Source organism: Ailuropoda melanoleuca, chromosome 15 (assembly GCF_002007445.2).
Source record: "Ailuropoda melanoleuca isolate Jingjing chromosome 15, ASM200744v2, whole genome shotgun sequence".
Classification (NCBI taxonomy): domain Eukaryota; kingdom Metazoa; phylum Chordata; class Mammalia; order Carnivora; family Ursidae; genus Ailuropoda; species Ailuropoda melanoleuca.
Genome location: NC_048232.1, coordinates 2,443,537 through 2,462,464, shown reverse-complemented (window position 1 = coordinate 2,462,464; position 18,928 = coordinate 2,443,537).

The window sequence follows — 18,928 nt, the reverse complement described above, 5'->3', positions numbered from 1 at the left end:
CCCCTGCCTCCTGCCCATGGAGTGTCCTTCCTGGGAGCCCCTCACCCGGCTTCCCCATCCACGTGGCCCTTGTGATCGCTGAGCAGCTATTTTATCCCTGGAAATGATGAAAACCCAAAGAAACAGCGTCCTTCTGCCTGTTGATAGTAGGGCCTTGTGTTTCTTTCTCAAGGGAAGGCCCAGGCGGCATGTCGGTGTGTCCGGTGCCGGTGGGTTGTGGGAACTGGGCTTCTCAGTCCCAGATGGATGGTCGGGGACAGGTGGCTTCCCTGAGCTATGCCAGTCGCTCGTTTATCTGTGGGTGCGTTTCACTTTGCTCACCCCCATGGCTCTACGCATAGGAAGTTGTCAACACCGAAATTCCATAAAAGCCACATTTTATAAAGTGACAACCGGTTGGTGATGCTTGTCCTGCTAGGAGACAATGGTCTGTCTTTCAGGGGAGTGCGCTCTGCTGACAGAGACGGCAGCCACGCTGCTTCTGGGGACAACGGACTCTGCGCCTTTCGCTTCCTATCTCGGTATTAGCTACCTGGTTTGACTCAAGAATTTTACAGTCAATAAAAGGACACATTTTCAAATTTAGAACAGGAATTGTGTCCCAAGATGTTCATTGTGAAATCATTCATGTCGGTAAAACGTGGAAAATCTATCCGACAAAAGACGGGACACTGACATGTGGTGAATCTGTATGATTGCGTATTATGTAATTTCAATGGTTCTTTGGAAGAGTTTCAAACTGCATGGGGTACTGATTATAATATAGTATTACTGAGAAAAGATACAATGCTTCCTGAACAAGAGCCTTATTCATAATATTTTTAATAGGAGGGAAACTCTCCAGAAAGACTAGTTATTTCTGGGTTGTGGGGACATAGGACAAATTTATTTTCATATTCCCTCACGCACAAACATACACAACACATGCATAGATATGTTTATTTCAGGTTTTGCACAATGAGCGTGCATTTGTCTTACAAATAAGCACGTACTTCACAAAAAAGTTTATTCCCTGGTCTGGTGAGGTTCGCCACTGCCATGAATATCATCGGGAACTCCATGTTTCAACCTGACGTTTATTCAAACGTTAGATTCCACCCAGAGCGTTTTTTCTCACAGGAAGTGTGCTTTCATTTAGGGGCGCTGCCCTAAGCCACTGTGCCCACAAAGGCGGCTCACCCTTTATCTGGGTGGAGATGTGAGCCTGGCTCACCCTTAGGGGTCTTGATCCCCACGAGTGACTTACTGCTCATTAGAAGCACTTGCTCCAGTAACTTTGGCCCAACCATTTGCTGGCCCCCTTCTCTCAGAACCCGAGAGAGTCTCTGAGTCTCCAAGGGGAGTAACGGGGTCCACGCTCAGTGCTCCTTTCTCTGGGTCCCCCGAGTTCATCCTAAGTAAGCTTCTCGTCCTGAATCTGATTGCCAGGAGGTCAAATGCATGATTCCGGCTTCTTGAAGAAATCGTTCTTCACCAAATTATTAGAGTTGTTCATGTTTTACGAAGTGTTGGTTTAGGACATGATTTTACAAAAATCACCTCTGCTTTATTCTCACCACAATTTTGAAGACATTGCATTTTATTTTGTAATGTCCTTTAAACCCAAGAGCAGTGACCGTCCTTAGGGACAAAGTAAAACAGCAATGTCCCTGGACAGAATGAAATTCTTTCCTTTGGTAGGTAACAAAGTTGCTCGGGCACCTTCCTTGTTACTCTTCCCTGAAAAACAAAACAAAATGAAACACATACCTTGAAAATGCTTCAAAAAATGGGCTTCAGCCAAGAAAGTGGTGTTATCTGTGAATCCGTATATTTGTACCATTCAAGCGTACTTCCTGTTGCTGACAGTTGGTAATGACCGTAAATAATTTATTAGAACATTAGGTGATCACCTATATATTCTCTAATAATTATTCCTTATTTATATTTATTAGCTGACATTTGAGTTGTAGCCAGTTTAAAAGAATATCCTTTGTAGAATGATATTTACAAGAGTAATTTTTAAGATTAAGACGTATTTAGATCAATAACTAAGAAAAAATTCCTGTCGCTCTTTTGTGTGCCAAAAGCTTACGGTGCGTTATAATATACTTTTCCTTCTACCTTACCCCTATACACACTGTTGCCAGAGGCAACGTGTTAAGCCCTCTTTCCAACCATTTTTCTGAAATATTTCTCCGTAATGATTGGGAGCCGGTATAATGATTATGCGTCACAAATGTTCCCTTTGTCGGTCTCACAAGCATCTTGGGAGACCGGTGAGATCAGAAATAGAATTATCAATTTTGGTCATGATTNATGGTCATGATTTTTCAACTTGTGGTCTATTTCCCTAAGAGAACATAAACTGCCAAATACCGTTACTTGCAGTTGCTTCTTTCCTTAAAATAAGCACCCAAATACTCTCTTTTTTCCTGGTCTTGTATCTGGAAACACACACTTTCAGAATAATGGGGCTTTGTTGTCACGGAAAACAGTTGGCCACGTAGTTTTCATTTCTTAGTTTAAAAAAACAGCATAGACAAGTAATGACAAATTGAATTAACAATCTGGTAATGTGGTGGTTGATTATTGTAAATCAGAAGCTTGTAAGACTTGTGCATTTATTCCTTCTGGAAGTTGAGAGCATGGTTGCGAAGAAGGTGCATAGATCTTGTGGACAGAATTCCTGTTTTGTCTGAAGTCTTAAATCCTGAATTGTATTGCCATGTAATGCCTTTTACGGCATGAGCGTCCTTTGGAAATACCACAGAAATCACAGGAGGCTGGGAGTTCCCCCTAAATCACAATCGTAACCCTGCCAGGATCTTCGAGGCCCTTGTCCCATTTTGTAAGTAGCCACTGATGTGTATGGGGGGCTAATGACGAACTTTTAGGCTAACTAATCACATTCAGAAGATGAAAAGTTTAAAATATTGGGAAATGNTTGGTCATGATTTTTTAACTTGTGGTCTATTTCCCTAAGAGAACATAAACTGCCAAATACCGATACTTGCAGTTGCTTCTTTCCTTAAAATAAGCACCCAAATACTCTCTTTTTTCCTGGTCTTGCATCTGGAAACACACACTTTCAGAATAATGGGGCTTTGTTGTCACGGAAAACAGTTGGCCATGTAGTTTTCATTTCTTAGTTTAAAAAAACAGCATAGACAAGTAATGGCAAATTGAATTAACAATCTGGTAATGTGGTGGTTGATTATTGTAAATCAGAAGCTTGTAAGACTTGTGCATTTATTCCTTCTGGAAGTTGAGAGCATGGTTGCGAAGAAGGTGCATAGATCTTGTGGACAGAATTCCTGTTTTGTCTGAAGTCTTAAATCCTGAATTGTATTGCCATGTAATGCCTTTTACGGCATGAGCGTCCTTTGGAAATACCACAGAAATCACAGGAGGCTGGGAGTTCCCCCTAAATCACAATCGTAACCCTGCCAGGATCTTCGAGGCCCTTGTCCCATTTTGTAAGTAGCCACTGATGTGTATGGGGGGCTAATGACGAACTTTTAGGCTAACTAATCACATTCAGAAGATGAAAAGTTTAAAATATTGGGAAATGATTCAATGTAACTGCTTTCAAGAACTATGGGAAGTGTCCATGTCGTGTCTAGAAGCTGTCTGTGGTCGTGGGCTTAGCAAGGAGGTGTATTTAGCTCTTCTGAGAATCATCTGTGTCGGGGAGCTCCCCCCGCTCCCCAGGTAACTACAGAAGCCCTGAGGGAGACAGGAGGCGAAATCAGGCCAGGTAGTGTATGGGGCAGAGTGGGGGGGGTGCAGCTACACGGGGGTGGGCACAGCCCATCCGAGCCACTAATCAAGACCTCAGACTTCAGCGTGAGGGGAGAGGGGCTCCCTGTGGTCAGATGTGACTTTTAAAGGGGAGCCCTGCATTTAGGTTTTCCCTATAAAATTGGAAATCACTGGCTTTATTTTCTAAAACACTGGAGCTGGCTACGCAGAGCCTGTGCCCAGGTCTTACCTGGAGCCTGGCCTCTGCTGTGTGGCATCTCAACGACACGTCTGTATAAAAACCCTAACAAGGAAAATAATACTTTAATTTTGAAGTGCAACTATAGTGACAATTGATCCTATTTGGAAAAAATTTCATCCGAACTCTCTTGTAAAGACACAGGCTCGATCTTTACTGGGAGGCGTGAACCCTGGGAAGGAAGGTTAACACGTTAGAATGACCAGTGACGGATGGGTTCATCCTGCAGGTATTCAGTGGGGACCTGCAGGGAGTGAGGTGAGGGGCACGACGGGAGCGTGAACCAAGATGCACGACTTCCCCGAGTTTGTGATCTGTCTGTGCGTGCACACACGTATGAACATGCATGCACACACACACAACATGCACACGCTCTCACACACACAAACACATGCACATGTGTACACATAGACACGTCACACTCACATGTACGTGCATGCACACCCTCACACACATACACACGCACACACATGAGCACATGTGCACACACACTCATGCACACATATGAGCACACGGGCACGCCTGGACACAAGCACACGTGCATGCACAGACATGCACACACGCACACACGAGCACACATGGACACATGCACATGTGCACACACGCACAAAAAACACACATGGACGCATACACACACACACACATGTGCGTGCACACACGGACACATGCACACGTGCATGCACTCACACATGCACGCACACAGTATTTACAGGTTCCGGTGGGACACAGTACATCCGTCTATGCCAGGAACAGTGATAGGCAGTCTAGACAGTAGGGTCGGTTTGCTTTCGAGTGTGGGGTAGAGGCGTGGCCAAGGAAGAAGCTGGATGTGGGCAGGGTTCACAGAGGAGCCGGGAACGGCAAAGCGGACTAACCATTCCCAGCCCTAGAAAGGGCAACACCCACCCGCTGATACTGGTCACGCACGCGGGAGTGTAGGGGTAGCAGGCCCTAGGGCTGGCACTTTACACAATCTTATTTCATCCTGACAATCAGCCTAGGAGCTAGTGTCTAGGACTGTACCTCCCGGCACAGGTGCAGGAGCTGGGGATCCGAGAGGTCCAGTAACAGGCCAGAGACGGCACAGCGCTGTGACCGCAGGGCGATCCTAGCCCAGAGCAGGAGCTCTGGAAAGGAGCGCTCTCGTTGGGGGTGAAGCTCGAAGCTGTTTTCCTGACGGCCTTGAGATGGGTCCAGCCGGGGCAGAGGGTTCGCATGGGACATCTGCAGGACATGAGCAGCCGCGAGCTAAATAGGACAGCGTTCTCCGTTTTTTCCCTTCTGGGGATTGATTTGTACCTCTCCAGATGGTTCCCGACCAAATCCTTCCTCTTCTGGTCCTCCCAGCCCCCCTCAGGCAGCTGTCCCCTCACTCGCCTTTTTACAGAAAGACGGCTCTTACAGCAGGAAGCCTCCCACAAGTAGTGATCACGTTCAAGTGTTAATGACGGACGCTGACTTAGTGTGTTAGTCCCGGGATACTCGGATTTCATAGGAGGGCTGGTGCATCTCTGTGCTGTGAGGGGTGCCCCTGGGGGACGAGGACCGGGCTGCCTCAGGCCTCACCTGCAGCACTCCTGCTGGGATTCTGGTTTTAGTCTTTGCTCCTGGTTCACCAGAAAGCTGGACTGCCCTGTGTAATTCTAGGTGAATTGGTTTACGTCTCTGATACCGTTGCTTATCTTCCTATGCACCGTGAGGGGGTCCGAGCATCTCCTCATCTGATTTCGTTCGTCCAGCTCTTACTCGCTTGAGTGTTTCAGGTAGGACTGCGCGGCGTGGCCGGAAACGTGCCCTGGATCCCACCATTACTGGAAGTTTAGAATTTGCCATACAAAATTCTGGGAAAAGAAAGAACTTACATATGTTCCTTCATTAGGCTCATTATTTTAACTTGTTAAAGTAATGAACTCATCTTAACTAGAGGGGAAATGCAAAAGATTATTATAAACCAGCAATTTTCTACTTTTTGTGTTGTAATCAAGTTTACCTGCCTGGTTTATATCTGGCCAACACTCTCTCCATAGTGTCTCAAACACACACACGTACACACGCATGCATGCACACGTACATGCACGCACATTCACACAAACGCACGCACACAGATATAGGTTATATTATAGCTTATTTTGCAAAAATATGGGCACTCACATTAATTCACAATTATTTTTCTCACTGAAGTATAGTATGCATCCATCCGTCCATCTGTCCATCCATCCATCCGTCCATCTGTCTCCCTCTAAGCCAACAACAGATAACTCAATTTAGAAATAGCTGTCTGATATTCTCCAGGTATAGAAGTTTCAATTTACTTTACCATTTCCACATTGACAGATATTTCTGCTTCGGCTTTGTTCCGTTTGCCATTACCGGTAAGAGTGGAATATGTGTACATATTCTTTTCTCTTTCTTTTTTTTTTTAAAGAGCTAACCAAAGTCGAGGTTGTTGGGTCAAGGCATCAGTACACTTTCAATTCAGCAATTATCTCAAGATTACTTTCGTAAAAGGTTGCGGTGATTCTCACCCTCACCACGTCTAGTATGGGAGTTCCATTTTGACCACAGTCTTGTCTTTACTGATGTTATGACTTTAAGAAACTTCCGTGACCTTCTTCAGTGAACAACCTCATTGAATTATTAACTTTACTTTTAATTCATTTGCTAGGTAGTCAGTTATCACCACACCCCTCCCGTCCTTATCAGTCATTTATTTTTCTCTTCCGGAATTGTTAATATCGTATCTTTCATATTGTGTCATTTGCTCATACTTATCGGCTTGTAGAAGGCCCTGTATATGGGATAGGCTGGTGATGGGTAGTAAGGAGGGGACGTATTGCATGGTGCACTGGGTGTTATACTAATGAATCACGCAACCCTGCATCAGAAACCGGGGATGTACTGTATGGTGACTAATATAATATAATAAAAAAACATTAAAATAAAAAAAAATAAAATGCATAATGTGAAAAAAAAAAGAAGGCCCTGTTTAATCCTCTGCCCATTGTATGGACTCCAAGTATTTTTTTCCAGTGTGTTTTATTTTCTTTAATCACCTTTTGTGAGACAAACATATTTATATTCTTTGATGGCTTTTGAGTGTCTTATTTCTTTCACAAAATAATTTTAGAATTTTTGTCCCCAACAACACGGGCTAGAGTACAGGCTAGAGTAGATTGAATATGTAAGTTTGCGTTGTGTAATATTTATACCCACTGTTTCACATCATGCATTTTTATAATTATTTCATGGACATTCACAGAAATAATGTAGCTCTCTGGAGAACTCAGCTTCTGCAAGAATCCCCCCTCTCCTCAGTTTTGCTGAATTAATTTATCTCCTCTTCCTTCCTTCCCTCTTCTCTTCTTTTTTTTTTTTTGGTAAGATTTTATTTATTTATTCAACAGAGATAGAGACAGCCAGCGAGAGAGGCAACACAAGCAAGGGGAGTGGGAGAGGAAGAAGCAGGCTCATAGTGGAGGAGCCTGATGTGGGGCTCGATCCCATAACGCCGGGATCACGCCCTGAGCGGAAGGCAGACGCTAAACCGCCNGCAGACGCTTAACCGCTGTGCCACCCAGGCGCCCCCCCTCTTCTCTTCTTTTCCTCTTAAATTCCAGGATCTCTCTTTCAACATAGTTTTGTATCCAAATATCTTTGCCTAAATTATTACAATTATTACAATTATTACTCTTGTTACAAATCTCAAATCCCACTCAGTGATTTAACTACATAGCTGAGTACGTTGGTTATAGTCTCACCGGCTCCCTCCCTCACATGTTTTACCTGGATGTCGCCGTCCCCTCAGGCACTTCCTCCCCCAGACATCAGCTGATCTGCCCCAAGCACCTGCGTTAATGAACTCCAGTGAGGAATTCTGTAGCCACGCCGCTCTTGGTCAAGCATCTTTGGACAGGCCACAACCAGGACAACTGTACATGAACGAACCTGTAGGGGATGAACTTCCTGGTTTCTTGAGCAACAACATAAAACAGGGATGCAGAGTCTCTGACCAATTTATGACCTTTTGACCTGTATGGAATCTTAGGATTTTCTCTCACTTAGCTTGCCTGCTTTGGTTGCTGTATCATTCTAGAAAGGAAGACGAGAGAGCCAGGCTTAGAGTTAAGTAAGTAAGCACGCTGCCATTTGTGCTTGATTCGCATGTGAAATGGAGAACTTGTGCAGATAGAGAGAGCTCGTGAGCTCTCTACAGAGCCTCAGCGTCGTGGCTGGGGGCCCACCGGGGTCCGAGGCTGCTTCTGAGCAGAAAGGACACGGAAACTACAGATACACATCTGGAGTGCCAGGCTCTGCACTGGACACATATCATTCCTACGGAGACGTTTACTCCTCGACACCATCCTCCAAGGGACGGCTGCTGTTACGACATGTTGTCAGTGAGAAATTGAGCACAGAATGATCGTTTTCCCCAAGCAAAGCGGAGGATTCGAACCGCAGCCACCTGCCTCCCGCGTGCCGACCGGTGCGCCGTCTATACCTTACTGAAGATGTTGGGAGGTGCACTGGGGTCTTACTCCATTTGGTGCACGGTTCCACAACCAATCGTTCTGCTTTGCAACATAGAGCTGGGCTNATGTTGTCAGTGAGAAATTGAGCACAGAATGATCGTTTTCCCCAAGCAAAGCGGAGGATTCGAACCGCAGCCGCCTGCCTCCCGCGTGCCGACCGGTGCGCCGTCTATACCTTACTGAAGATGTTGGGAGGTGCACTGGGTCTTACTCCATTTGGTGCACGGTTCCACAACCAATCGTTCTGCTTTGCAACATAGAGCTGGGCGTCTAAACAGATCATCCAGTTCAATCGATTATCTTACATATTGGAGGTGACTTGATGGTTTTACAAATGCTGTGTTTGAATTCGTGCATTTTCGCACAGTCTGATACATTCAGGGGACACTTGCTAGAATAACTCCAGGTACTGAGTACTCACCCGCATAAGGGGCTCTGTTGGCTGTTTCACGCACATGATTTGTAGCCCTCAGACTGCATTACAACGAGGATATCACTGTCCTTGCGGAGAGCGGCCTGGGGCCCCTGAGAGCTGCTAGAACAGTGACCTTCTGTGCTCCCTGTAGCCCTAGAATGGGGCAATGTGCAAGGAAGGCTTTGGAGGTTGGCCTACAGGAAGGGAAACGCTCCGACAGAAGGAGCCTTCCTGAGATGAGCCTGTCCGGGGGTTTCTCCGCAGGCATTTGTGAAAGCACACAGCAGAAAGGACAACACAGGAAGAAAAAAGNGCAAGGAAGGCTTTGGAGGTTGGCCTACAGGAAGGGAAACGCTCCGACAGAAGGAGCCTTCCTGAGATGAGCTTGTCCGGGGGTTTCTCCGCAGGCATTTGTGAAAGCACACAGCAGAAAGGACAACACAGGAAGAAAAAAAGGAAAGAAAGCGTAGGCAGAAGAGCCCCATTCTGCATTTCGCTTGCGGCCGGAGCGGGACGGGCAACTGAGTCGCGCTCCACTGCGGTGCTGGCAACACAAGGAGGGAGCCCGTCCAGGCTGCCCGTGGAACCGGGCGTGGGGCAGACCGGCTCCCCGGCCACACAGCCCGCCGCGTGGCCCGCACGTGTGTGCAGTAATGAGTGTCATGGGGACACACTACCGCCCCCTCTCCCCTCCTCCCTGACCACCTCCGAAGCGCTTTGTCAGGGTAATGAGGAGGCTTTTTAAAATGACTCACTGCAACTCCAGGTCAGCCACGTGGACGGCCACACGTTCCACTGAGCAGGGAAAACGTGTTCGTGTCTTCCTCTCTGTGTGGAGACGGACGGGGCAAGACAGGCCTGCTTTCGGCCGGACGCAGGTGCCTGGCAGCACACTGACAGCTTCCATACGCCCTCCGTGGCTCTGATTGTATGATGTGGCCCCCATCCCACATCGCATCACTTCGTGGATTTTTCTGCGGGGTGTGCGGGTGCTACGAGCTGGCAGGATTGGTCTAGGTCTGTCCTTAAATGACTGTTTTCAAAATGGCCTATAGCAATAATGACATTGTGTGCGATCTGTCTCTGGAAAAAATGGACACATTTGAGAAGATTCGAGACAACTATTTACATCACGTGTCCATCTAAAACTAGCAGGGTTTTGGTGTTTGGGATTTTCAGAATACCAGTTCGCCAGCCTCGTTGTACGTGCACAATGGAGCTGCAGACGTGCGTTTCTGCACGGTAAAATGAGCGGGGTGAGGAAGAGGGGTTTGTCTGCAACGTTCTATCTTACCCTCCAAACTCTGGGCCAAGGGTCATCACCACCTGTCCTTCCTGCGGTCTGCGAACTGGAAACATCCTGCAGACCATGTAGATAACAGAAGCTATGAATGGTTGCAAACGACCGACATAATAGATACTATGTAAAAGGGTGTGTGAACTGCACGCTGGGGTCATATCCCCACGGTTTCCCATAACTAACAGGTGCACGTGGTTTCCCACCAAGGCGGTCATGACCGGCCGGAGCTGGGCCCAGACAGGACTGCCCGTGACCGCGGGGAATGCAGCCGGTCACTCTTCCTTTGCGCATTCTTGCCGAGCGCTGTCTGAGGCCTGTGTGTGGGCCGTCGTAGGAGCAGCGAGGGCGAAAGCTGGGTGGAACCACAGCCCCTGGGAACGTGAGAGCGACCCTGAACAGCCTCCCAGGGACAGGGGATGAAGGGGCGCACAGAGGTGGATGAAGGGGGGAATGAGGTCTGACGGGTGGAGGTTACAGAAAGGACGTGAAAACTGACCCCAGCTGACTTTCTCTTCTCATCCCTCCCTGCATCCCCTGACCCAGAAATCTCCCGGGTGTTCCCTAGCTGGCTCCTGCATGCTCGTGGGGCACACACACTCGCAGGGCACACACACCCAGAGCTGTTCCTCCAGCCTGCCCCCTCAGCAGCACCTGCTTCTGCGGCCTCTCTCTGGGTGCCCTCCTCAGTCCTACATGGGACTGGGAACGTAAACCCTCCCATCTCACTTCCTGACCTGGCACCTTCGACGGCTCCCCTTTCTTGTGGAAGAAAAGTCAAACTCTTGTCTACTAGTCACTCCTCCCCACGGGCATACGGGATACCCCTGTGAGTGTGAGTGTGTGTGCACACCTTCCACTCTGTCCTATGACCCTTAACTATCCTTGGTAGGTGTGTCTGTCCTGAATCTTGCCTTCTTCACTGAGGGAAATGTGTGGAGCGTGGGGTGTCACCAGGAAGGGTCAGGGAACCTCAGGCCACTGCACAGCGTGACAGGACAGAGGGCGGGAGGAGGGGTGTGGTTTCAAAGGGGGCAGCGGGGGAGGGAGAGGTTTCCCTGGACTGCGGTTCCCCGGACCCCCGCCCTGGGGCATCCTCCCCCTGCCCCGGGTGGGATTCAGGGCAGAGCAGTAGAGGGGCTCGGGCTCAGGAGGAAGGCAAGGAGGCCACACGATACACCGACTGTGTTCTTAACACCAGGTCGTTCCCCTCTCACGATCCCCAAACTTAAATGCCCTTTCCTGAAGCAGAATGGCTGGGAGATTAGCCCCGTCTCCTCTGGGCCTTTGCTAACTCGGATGCTTTTCCGCAGAACCCTCTGGAAAGGATTAGGAGCTGCGTGCCTCTTCTGTGTGGTCCCTAATTTCACACTGCCTGGGCTTTGGCTGGATGCCTCTGTTCCCCTGCACACTAATTGCTTAGCTCTTAATAATTGATAGCTTACGGAGGTGCCGGGTAAATTAATTGGTTACTGTTCACGAAAGGATGCGGTCCTCACACGTAAGGCGGCATGAAGTGGGGTTTCTGCTTCCCGTGTGCACCACACCTCGACTCCTGCCTCTTGCCAGCCCCTCCTGCTGCCACGCGATTGTCTCACGTGCACACAGCTGGCTGGACGTTCCTGTGGCACCCAGTGCTGTCTGCGTGGCCAGACCGACAACCTCACGTCTGGTCACATTTCTACATCGAGGCATCTTGTTTTCTGGAGCTTTAGTTTTTTACACATTTTCTTCATCAAAAGTCCACTCTTTGCACGGAAATCATTCCTAAGAAGGGCTGTGGCTCTCCGCCAGTGCTCCATTCCGTGAATACTCGCTTCCCCAGCCTTGTGGGTTGAGCAGGCAGCTGATAGCCAGCCAAGGTCAGGAATGGGAGACATTCGTGCTCCCTGAATGCCCGATTCCTCCCAAGAGTCATCCTGCCATTAGGCGGGACCCAGCCACTAATTCTGGCCAGTGGGCAGAAAGGTCTGGAAGCTTCTGTGGAACTCCTGGCTCTCTCCCCACCCCTATGTGGCCACCAGCAAGTGCAGCCTCCATCAGCCTGGGACCCCAGGGACAGCACGGAGCAGAGCTTTCCCTGCCATGCCCCTCCGAGACGGAGAATAGGAAATAATCCTTCATGCAAATCTTGCAGATCCCAGGTTTAATTTGTTTCTAGAGCATAACGTGGCACATTCTGAACCATAAGAGCGATTTGGGGGCAGGAGGTTAAAAATACCCTGAGGAGGCAGATACTGTGCCTGTTTTGCTTATTATGTCCATGGATGGAATTCTCTTTTTCTTCCCTTCATCTCCCTCCCTCTGTTCCTTCCTTTCCCCGCCTCCCCTTCCCCTTCTTCCCTTCCTCTCTTCCTTCCTTCCTCTCTCTCTGTTTTTCCTCTGCCCTTGCTTCTTTTCCTTCCCTTCCTCTCCCCCTCCCTCCACCCCCCATCCAGGGCCTATGGATATTGGCTCCTTTTCGTCCTTCTCATCTTTACTGAATGTCTGTCATACGCTGGATACTCAGTTAAGGTGTGGAGGTGCTAACATGTCTCCTGTCCTCAAAGTCTATCAGTATAATAAGGACAAGAGATAACTACAAAATCTCCATTCAGAGTGCTAACGGGCAAGTGTATGAAGTTTCATCGGCCCCAAGAATGAGGGAAGGACGGGCCACACCACCTGTGTGATTTCTAAGATCAATGAGCTGCGCTCTTGGGGGAGAAAAGCTGTATAGGCAGAGGGAAGAGCAAGGATACTCCTGGGTGGTATGAGTAGGAGAAAAACAAAAGGCCACCCAGACAGACAAACTTGGCAGTGAGGCTGGGACCCCAGGGGACAGCAACAGGGTCTGCTCAAGCCCTGTACACGTGACCTTCCCACTGTGTCCACACACCCATCCTGGGCCACCCTCTTCCACGAACGTTCTTCTGCACTCAGGCTCCTCTGGGTTCACTCAGCCACATCTACCGCCCACCTCGATGCCACCAAGGCCAATTTCATCATGTCCTCTGTCCCACAGTGAGCTCAGGACTCCCAGCTACTCCTTAACTCTCTGTGTTCTTCAGGGTTCTCCAGAAAAACAGGACCAATAGGATAGATAGATAGATAGATAGATAGATAGATAGATAGATAGACAGATGGGTGGATAGGTGGATATATCGGCAGACGGATGGATAGATGGATGGATGGATGGATGGATGGATAGATGGATGGATGGATAGACGGATGGATGGATCCATGGATGGATGGATTGATGGATGGATGGATCCATGGATGGACGGATGGATGGATGGGTAGATAGATAGATGGATACATGGATGGACAGGTTGGAGATTTATTATAGGAGCTGGTGCATGTGGTTCTGGAAGAGGGGAAGTCTCATGGTCTGGCATCTACACACTGGAGACCCAGGAAAGTCAGTGGTGTGATCCATTCTGAGTCCAAAGGTGTGAAAACTGGGGGCTGAGGCTTTGGGTCAGGAGAAGAGGGCTGTCCCAGCTGAGGCAGAGAGACTGAATCCTCCCTTCCTTCACCTTTCTGTCCTCCTCGGGGCCTCAGCAGGGTCGGGGAGTCCATCCTGGGGAGAGCTATGTCCTCTGCTCAGTCCAGAGACTCAGCGCCCATCTCTCCCAGAAACCCCCCCATGGATGCACCCAGGAGTAGGGTGCCACCCCTCTGAGCACCCTCAGCCTAGTCAGGAAGACACAGCACTACCCTCTCGCACACCCCCCCTAGCTCCTCTGGGGCTCAAGCCCCCTCTGGCAACATTGCAGCATTGTGCATGTCCTCATGGACATGGACTTCTGGAAAATTGTCCCTCCCTTAGTGCTGCAGCACTGGAGACGTTCAGGAGCGTCTGGGTGAGGTTTTGTTTCTCCAGTGTGTGCATGGTGTTACTGGAACATCACAGAAGGAGCTGGGTGTTAGCACATATCATGGGACGGTGCACAAGTTGTGTTTCCCCCCAAGCCAGCAGGAAACCTTGGATTCCCCTGGTTACATCTCTTCCCCCACCCAAGAGATTTTCTGTCTCCCACACCTCCTCTCACTGGACCCCAGGGTGGGGGATTGTTGGTCACTTCCCTGCATTTCTCTCTCTCCTGCCATGCCACCTCCTTCCTCAGAAGCCTCTGCTTAACTCCTGTGACCTCAGTCCCTGCTCCCCTGTCCTCCTGGCTCATGGTCACTGCCCTTAACACCACGCCTGGCTCAGGTTTGCAAGTGACTTCTCCAGGACCTGGCCTCCCCATTCCTCAGCCTCTCTCCTCCGTCCACAGTCACCATGGCCAGTAACGGAAAGCTCTCTGAGCCACAGCGGCAAGCCCTCCTCTCTGACCACTGCTTTTCTGCTTCCTTGCCTACTCTTCTTAGATGCTGACTTTTAAAACCTACTGGATCTGTCACCCTTTCCCCATCCCTCACAGTACTCACATTTTCCTTCCTTCTTTGCCCAGCTGATACCAAAATCACACTTTTGCACATGTCCTCACCTCTGTCGCCTGCATGACTGGATGGGACTCCACTCAGGCTCGCCTTGCCGCTGACTCACCATGTTAACAGGCTTCCTTAAAATCATGCGTGTCAGCTTCAAGTGACCGTGAAACGCCCCCCCCACTCCATTTCCCAACCCCATTCACTTCCCTGCTTTCCAGACCCTTGCCCTCAGCAGAAGCCCCACTCCCCGCTGGTAACCTTCCCGCCCGTTTCACTGGGAAAACAGAGACAGAAGAGAAAGTCCCTAAGCTCCTGGCATCAGAACTGCCCATGTCCCTGCATCTCAGCCCCGATTCTCGATTTCCCTCTGAATCTGGAAGAGCCGTCCAGCTGCATTGATCCAGGGCAACCAGCCCCTCAGGTGGGAATCCCTTCCGTGTGGGCTCCTCAAGGACAAAACATGGCCTGCTCTGTGCCGTCCTAGCTCATCTGACTTCCATGCTGCAAGAACCTGTCAGTTCTGCTCTGCTTATGCCCTCCTCCCCGTCCTGTGTTGCTATGGATTTTTTTGGTCCTGTTCATAAACGGCATTCACATCTCAGTATGTAAATGCACGTGGACCCGAGGTTTGGGCCATTTCATCCAGCTCTGGGGACATTGTGTGGTCTCTAATTTTTTGGTTATAATAAAAATGCTGCAATGAACACATTTTCGACAGAGGCACATTTCCACTAGATAAATCCAACAGACAGAGAAATTGTAAGGTAAAAATATGTAATGACAAAATGTTGATGAATATTGCTAAATTGTCTTTCACCAAAACTGTTAGATATTTCTCCCTGGTTTTCCCATCATAAATGAGTGTTTAGAGTTTCTGATAGTATGATAAGCCAGAGATCCTGACCTTGTTTTATTTTGCATTCTCCGTTGTATTAATGACATTGGCCATCTTTTGTATGTTTATTGGCCATTTGCATTTCTTCTTCTGATTGTCTCTTTGTAGCCTCCCACTACTTTTCTTTTCTTTTTTTGTCCCTTTCCCTTTTGTTCTGTGGGAGCTTCTCAAATATTCTGGGTATTAGTGCTTTCTGTAGGGATTTGCAGCAAATAATCCTTCCCAGTCTGAGTTGCTTGCCTCTCGACTTGCTTGTTCTTTTAAATGGACTCGTAGTGCCTCGGTTGGGCTTCTCATTGGCGGAGACACACACGCACACCTGCTATTGCAGACACAAATCATAACGGGAGTGAACCGGCGATCGGGGCCAGAAAGTACACGCGGTGTATCCCCCAGCGCCCCTGGCTTCTCAGCGCCCCTTCTGGGGGCACGCAGCCGCCTGTGAGATCAGGAACAGTTAAGTGTGGAGGTTTGTTCTTTATGCCCTTTTTATCAGGCATTAATGCCAGGTTCTATTACCTTTCTAACATGAACCAGGTGACTTGATTTTTCTATCTTCTGGAAGAGGTCTGAGGTCAAGGCAGCACCTGACATCTAGGTTGTGCCCCCGACCGAGCCGTCTGTGACTCATGAGGAAAAGCAGGTGGTGACAGGCTCTGCCATGGTGTTGAAGGAGGTCCGTGGTGCAGGGCAGCTGCCCGGTGATGCCAGCAGTGAGGAGGGGAGCGGAGACCACTGAGTCCTGGGGAGGGTCGTTCAGATGAGACCCTGGAGGTCTGGGGGACATCCCGAGACCCTGGGATGGTCCAGACCAGGAGGGACTCCTTCCACGCAAGAAGGGGGAGCTCTGGGACGGTCTTTGCCTTCCGTTGCATAGGGGAGAGCTTGAGTTAGAGGTGTGTTTCAGGAAGGACGTCTGACTCGTGAAGACATGCAGACCTGCTCTTCGCTGTCTCGGGTGTTCCAAATCCCCCCTCGGCCACAAACAACCTAGCTAGTCCCTCCTTGCCCTTAGATTTAACCTGTGGTGCCCATCACTCCTTAGCTGCTCTGGACAGAACAAAACCTGAAATGTAATTTACTTTGGGAATATAATCACTTATTGATTACTCTTTTTCTCGACGAGATAGAATCAGCATGTAAGCTTTTATACGGGAGAGGCCAGGATGGTTTTTATACTCCCGTATGTAGCTCGAGTCCAGCCAGAGCTCCTTGAGAGTCTGGCANTACTTTGGGAATATAATCACTTATTGATTACTCTTTTTCTCGACGAGATAGAATCAGCATGTAAGCTTTTATCCGGGAGAGGCCAGGATGGTTTTTATACTCCGTATGTAGCTCGAGTCCAGCCAGAGCTCCTCGAGAGTCTGGCGTTTCAGGCCCTGTGCTGCCGATGATCATTATTTTCTAAAAAGGATTCATCATCCTGCTTATGTGAAAAATTCACAGTAGGCAGACAATATTTAATAAGTAAATCAATAATGCTCATTTCAGGGAAAAAATTAGGTATAGAACATAGCTGGAAAAGATAATGAAACAAGATCAAATACTAAATTTCAGACCCGATGAACCATTAGAGATAATGCAATTCTCTGAGGCGCGGGCGTGCCGCGTATCAGAGGCTGACATCACGGGATGCTGTGTAAATGCAAATCCAGCCTCATTTGTCATGTGATTAACACACGGAGGAAGAAGTCCCACTGGCGTCAAATGCAGCCGTAGCTGCCCTCCTGGAGCCACGCTGGGGAAGGGAACTTGCTCGGTTCGGGGAAGTGTTGCAGTGAAGAGGCGGAAAGGCTGAGTGGCTCAGAGGACGGGCACACTGTCCGTGGGTGCGTCCTGTTGATGATAAAGTGCAAGCTGGAAAGGACCTGGGTGTGGATTTCGTCCTAGCCGTCCTTCTCCTGCACGGACACCACCTCGGCTATCGCTCATGGGAAATCCCCTTGTTTTTCCATGAACNGCAAATCCAGCCTCATTTGTCATGTGATTAACACACGGAGGAAGAAGTCCCACTGGCGTCAAATGCAGCCGTCGCTGCCCTCCTGGAGCCACGCTGGGGAAGGGAACTTGCTCGGTTCGGGGAAGTGTTGCAGTGAAGAGGCAGGAAGGCTGAGTGGCTCAGAGGACGGGCACACTGTCCGTGGGTGCGTCCTGTTGATGATAAAGTGCAAGCTGGGAAGGACCTGGGCGAGGATTTCGTCCTAGCTGTCCTTCTCCTGCACGGACACCACCTCGGCTATCGCTCATGGGAAATCCCCTTGTTTTTCCATGAATGTCATTTCAAAGCTGATGATGTCACCATGCTTTGCTTTTTTGTGGGTCTAACGATAATTCTTTGTGGTTCCCACTTACTAATATTGGTCGTGGTACCTTCCGTCACTGCTTATGCGTATGCAGTCCTTCTACACTGCACGCTTGTGGGTATCTGAAGGCAGGTGTCTGCCTCTGACCTCTTCTCTGGGTTAAATATCTCCAGAGCAGTCGACAAACAGCCCTACATTTAACATAATTTCCAGATGTCCCATCATGCCTTCATAGAGCGTTTCTGTTCCGGGGGCTGACCTGATCCAGCGAATGTATTCCGGTTTGTCAAGCACCGTCCTAGAGCACCATGCCCATCGTTAACCTGGTGCTGCGTGTGGGGCCGTTCTCCCTTCATCTGTACGTCTGACGGCAGCGAGCGCACTTGCTCCCACCGTGGGCTGTGGTAGCGGTGCTATTGAGTGAGAGAAGAAAAGGCAGAAGCAAAGGAACATTTGTCATTTATTTTAAGAATCCCTTTTAGGCGATGCTGACCACTGTCCCTCTTCTTTGCAGCATCCAGACTACAAGCTGGACTTGAGGCTCACAACAGGACCGTCTAGCCTGTTGGTGCACAGGGTCCCGGAGTTAGACGCCCGCTTTCTCCCGACAGGAGGCCGTCAGTTTTTCAGAATGAGTTCTCCAGCCAGATTTCTCTACTTCAAATGACTGACAACCGCAGCTGCCTCTGTCGGCCGGGCTGGGTTCATGTTGCACATTTTCAGCGGGTGATGGTTCAACATCACCTCCCTGGACCGTGACACAGAAGGATGAGAGCTTTGGGCAACTGAGGAGAGTTTCAATGGCCCTCAGCTTGCACCCTCGGCACCGTCCAAAATTTCTTCTCTGCCCGTTGCTCCTCACAGAGGGGTCTAGATACCACGATCATGCTGCCCACACCAAAACTTGAGACACGGCGTCTGCCCCCAACAGGATTCTCGTGTTTACTTTGTGCCCTTAAACAATCAGAAAGGTCAACAGGAAAAACAGAAAAATGGGTGGTGTAAGGGGCTAATGGAGCCTAATATTTGAAATCAAATCTGTTTTAGAGTATAAGGTACATGCGGAACACGTACCTTGTATGAAC